Here is a 5,908-nt window from a genome sequence, read left to right as displayed (position 1 = left end):
ACGTGCGTAATCATGTGGCACATGTGGGCGTAGTTGAGCGGTAAAATTGTGAAAATCAGTGAGGGGACTATTGGCTGTAGTATGCTGCATATATTTACTATGAAAAAAAATGATGCGTTTTTGTATTGCAGGGCGTTGTCTGTGACGTCTCAACGTTGCCGCTACTGTCCATGGTGCTGATTTGCTCCCAGTTGAGTCAATCCTAAAACGCCTGATAAAAGTGGAGGTGCGTAATATCAATAAGAGATATCATATTCAGCGGATCATATTCTCTATTACCATCAACTGAGTCAATATTAAAATCATCGTTCGGGAATTTATCAGAGAGAGATGTATAAGCTAACATTCCAGAAACAATGATTTCTGCTTTCAAGGCAGATGACAAGTCTGAAAGCTTCAACCCTACTTTTTATTTGTTTATTCATCAGGGATCCGAACAGCACAACGAGGAACCAGAGCGAGCTAAAAGCTGTTCCCCCTATGTGGTCCTTTCAACAAATACATTTCAGGAATTAGATCCATGCGTAGCATGTTTTGTATTTCACATCAGGTTGGTGGTGATTCTTTTCACAGTATCATTAATAAACATGAAATAACTTAGAATTTGTCATGTGAATTCCAGCATTTATATATATATATATATAGTTTTACACACCTACTCATTCAAGGATTTTTCTTTATTTGTACTATTTTCTACATTGTAGAGTAATAGTGACGGTATCAAAACTATGACACATATGGAAAATATATTTTAGATTTTAGATTCGTCAAAGTAGCCATCCTTTGCCTTGATGACGGCAGGTAGCCTAGTGGTTAGAGCGTTGGGCCAGTAACTGAAAAGTTGCTAAATCGAATCCCCGAGCTGACAAGGTCAAATCTGTCGTTTTGCCCCTGAACAAGGCAGTTAACCCACTGTTCCTAGGCTGTCAATTGTAAATAAGAATTTGTTCTTAACTGACTTGCCTAGTTAAATAAAACAAATTACAGTTTTGCACACTCTTGGTATTCTCTCAACCAGCTTCATGAGGTAGTCACCTGGAATGCATTTCAATTAACAGGTGTGCCTTGTTAAAAGTTAATTTGTGGAATTTATTTCCTTCTTAATGCATTTGAACCAATCAGTTGTGTTGTGACAAGGTATGGGTGGTATACAGAAGATAGCCATATTTGGTTAAAGACCAAGTCCATATTATGGCAAGAACAGGTAAAATAAGCAAAGAGAAACGAATAAATGCTTCACAGATTTCAAGTAACAGACTCATCACAACATCAACCGTTCAGAGAAGATTGTGTGAATCAGGCCTTGTTAGCTGCTTTTCCTTCACTCTCCGGTCCAACTCATCCTAAACCATCTCAGTTGGGTTGAGGTCGGGTGATTCTGGAGGCCAGGTCATCTGATGCAGCACTCCATCCCATTCCTTGGTCAAATAGCCCTTACACAACCTGGAGGTGTGTTTTGGGTTAGAAAGAGGAGAGACAGAGAGAAAAAAGAGAGGGGAACGAGAGGAGAAAAAAACACGAGAGAGAACAAAAGGAGAGAGAGAGGGAGAGAAAGAGAGGAAGAGGGAGCGAGAGGGGGGAGTGAGAGAGGGAGAGAGAGAGGTGTTATGATCTCTGAATGATCTGGAACAAATTTCTAAGGGAGCAGTATTTTCAGATACTGTGCCAGTTCAAAAGGTATCAAAATGAAGAAACAGCCTCTGACATCTGAGAAGTAAACCTTCAACATTATGTCAGGAGGATACCTTCAACATTATGTCAGGAGGATACCTTCAACATTATGTCAGGAGGATACCTTCAACATTATGTCAGGAGGATACCTTCAACATTATGTCAGAAGGATACCTTCAACATTATGTCAGGAGGATACCTTCAACATTATGTCAGGAGGATACCGTCAACATTATGTCAGGAGGATACCTTCAACATTATGTCAGGAGTATACCTTCAACATTATGTCAGGAGGATACCTTCAACATTATGTCAGGAGGATACCTTCAACATTATGTCAGGAGGGTACCTTCAACATTATGTCAGGAGTATACCTTCAACATTATGTCAGGAGTATAACTTCAACATTATGTCAGGAGGATACCTTCAACATTATGTCAGGAGGATACCTTCAACATTATGTCAGGAGTATAACTTCAACATTATGTCAGGAGGATAACTTCAACATCATGTCAGGAGGATACCTTCAACATTATGTCAGGAGGATAACTTCAACATTATGTCAGGAGGATACCTTCAACATTATGTCAGGAGGATACCTTCAACATTTTGTCAGGAGGATACCTTCAACATTATGTCAGGAGGATAGCTTCAACATTATGTCAGGAGGATACCTTCAACATTATGTCAGGAGGATACCTTCAACATTATGTCAGGAGGATACCTTCAACATTATGTCAGGAGTATAACTTCAACATTATGTCAGGAGGATAACTTCAACATCATGTCAGGAGGATACCTTCAACATTATGTCAGGAGTATAACTTCAACATTATGTCAGGAGGATACCTTCAACATTATGTCAGGAGGATAACTTCAACATTATGTCAGGAGGATACCTTCAACATTATGTCAGGAGGATACCTTCAACATTATGTCAGGAGTATAACTTCAACATTATGTCAGGAGGATAACTTCAACATCATGTCAGGAGGATACCTTCAACATTATGTCAGGAGGATAACTTCAACATTATGTCAGGAGGATATCTTCAACATTATGTCAGGAGGAAAACTTCAACATTATGTCAGGAGGATACCTTCAACATTATGTCAGGAGGATAACTTCAACATCATGTCAGGAGGATACCTTCAACATTATGTCAAGAGGATACCTTCAACATTATGTCAGGAGGATACCTTCAACATTATGTCAGGAGGATAGCTTCAACATTATGTCAGGAGGATAACTTCAACATTATGTCAGGAGGATACCTTCAACATTATGTCAGGAGGATACCTTCAACATTATGTCAGGAGGATAGCTTCAACATTATGTCAGGAGGATACCTCCAACATTATGTCAGGAGGATACCTTCAACATTATGTCAGGAGGATACCTTCAACATTATGTCAGGAGGATACCTTCAACATTATGTCAGGAGTATACCTTCAACATTATGTCAGGAGGATACCTTCAACATTATGTCAGGAGGATACCTTCAACATTATGTCAGGAGTATAACTTCAACATTATGTCAGGAGGATAACTTCAACATCATGTCAGGAGGATACCTTCAACATTATGTCAGGAGGATAACTTCAACATCATGTCAGGAGGATACCTTCAACATTATGTCAGGAGGATACCTTCAACATTATGTCAGGAGGATACCTTCAACATTATGTCAGGAGGATAGCTTCAACATTATGTCAGGAGGATACCTTCAACATTATGTCAGGAGGATACCTTCAACATTATGTCAGGAGGATACCTTCAACATTATGTCAGGAGGATAGCTTCAACATTATGTCAGGAGGATACCTTCAACATCATGTCAGGAATGCGCAGTGAGGTGAACGACCTGAATGTGATTTGGGAGATGGAATGCTGTGTCAATCAAAAGAGGATCACTTAGGGCCTGATTTACTAAGCCTTTGCACCTGTTATTTTCAGAATACAATAAAGATGAAAAAATACATCTTTACTTTTTACACTTGATCTGATTCTCAAGATGTGATTCATTATCTTGTTTCTTGTGCTCTGCCTTTTAATAAGTTAGATTTATTTTAGAAACGAACAGGTGCAAACTTTGATATACTAACACTTGACCTGGTCTACAGTCTAAATTCCAAACAGCCTTGGCATCATAGCAAAATATATCGTTTTTACAATAAAGAGACGTTTACCTTCTAGGTTTGATCATTTCACTCTTTGAGGCTCTACTCTGACCACATACAGATCCATAAAGCTGTGAAAGTAGCAGGAAGTTGTAGTGTGACTGTGTTAAAGCTCTTCTATGGACACATTTTGGCTTCTTGAACCCTAAGTTTCTTTGTTGCGGTTGGGTGGTTTTGCTTTGAAGCTGTCTTTCATCCCGCACTGTAAACCAATCATCTGCCCCCAACAGTTATCCTTTGTGAACTTGGCTCATTAAGAGACAAATCATACCAGACTACTCTCACGCAGTGGAGGCTCCTCAGAGGAGGAAGGGGAGGACCATCCTCCTCAGTGAATTTCAGAAAAATAAAATTGTATAACATTAAAAGGTTATACTTTTTAAACTATAGTAAATATAATCATGTCACCAAATAATTGATTAAAACACACTATTTTGCAATGAAGGTCTACAGTAGCCTCACCAGCACTCTGTAGGGTAGCACCATGGTGTAGCTGGAGGACAGCTAGTTTCCGTCCTCCTCTGAGTACATTGACTTCAATACAAAACCTAGGAGGCTCATTGTTCTCACCCCCATTCCATAGACTTACACATTAATTATGACAACTTCCGGAGGACCTCCTCTAACCTATCAGAGCTCTTGCAGCATGAACTGACATGTTGTCCACCCAATCAAAGGTTCAGAGAATAAATCTAGTACTGAAAGCATAAGCTACAGAAATCTAGCACTGCAGAACATAAAATGTGTAGTTGAACAGTTTTGAACAAATTCATTTCTTCCAAATAGAGAGAGAGAGAAATGTTGTCATTTTCTTCACATTCAGTTTCATTTACTTAGCTAGCAATTGCAGATAGCTTGTTTAGCCTACTGAAACACCCTGCTCAAACAGAGGGATGCTATGTTAGCTAGCTGGCTATGACTTTCCAACACAACACTGAAACTCTTTTGGTTTTACAAATGTATTGCCACTGGGGCCCGCCGGTGTAACTGCTTACTAACTATACACTGTAATGTTACTGCATGTTTGTAGCAGGTTTACTAGCGCGATAGTTCTATTAGCTATGCTGACTATGATGTTACTTTAGCCAATGAGGTGACAACGATGTAGGCGGTGTGTAAAAATTTGGCTTGGAAAGGTTTTTATTGCCTGGTCACATACAGCTGATGTGTTGTTCATTTAAGTCCACAAGCGAAGGGAAAAGGTGAGAGGAGGAGAGTGCATAGATGCGAGAAGGAATACAACGTGGCTGCTATGAAAGTTAACTGTGTTTATGCGTGATATGGGGTGTATTCATTTCGACGATTCTGTTGAAAAATGTTTCTTAAACGGAAGCAAACGGAACAAAACGGGGATACACATTCCTGAATTTGTTCAATAGAAACTCTCGTATGCAGATGTTGGACAAATGATAGGGAAAATTTGTAGTAGCCTAAACCTATCGATGTTACATTGAACTGGGTGAATGGAATATGAATGAGAGTCATCCGATATGCTGTAATAGAAATAAGGACATGCTCATGAAAAAACAAATCATCCTCCCTCATCTTAAATGGCACTGACAGCCACTGTCTCACAGACAATGGAGGATGGTATAAAGAATCACAGGACGGGTTTCCCTATTGTTCTGGTCTGTGATATCAGGTATTGAAATAGATAAGCATTGGATTGCAGTGTGTATCTGACTTCCATAACAATTTGTGAGGAATTCAACTGTGGTAGATGACTGGGAGTGAAGGGAAGTTTTGCTCCATCCCACCTGTCAACTGAAATGGAGGGTCCTGTGTTTAGGTCAACTGAAATGGAGTGTCCTGTGTTTAGGTCAACTGAAATGGGGGGTCCCGTGTAAGGTCAACTGAATTGGGGTGTCCTGTGTTTAGGTCAACTGAAATGGGGGGTCCCGTGTTTAGATCAACTGAAATGGAGGGTCCTGTGTTTAGGTCAACTGAAATGGAGGGTCCCGTGTAAGGTCAACTGAAATGGAGGGTCCCGTGTTTAGGTCAACTGAATTGGAGTGTCCTGTGTTTAGGTCAACTGAAATGGAGGGTCCTGTGTTTAG

Source organism: Salmo salar, chromosome ssa27 (genome assembly GCF_905237065.1).
Source record: "Salmo salar chromosome ssa27, Ssal_v3.1, whole genome shotgun sequence".
Lineage (NCBI taxonomy): Eukaryota > Metazoa > Chordata > Actinopteri > Salmoniformes > Salmonidae > Salmo > Salmo salar.
Note: the sequence above shows the minus strand (reverse complement) of the source record.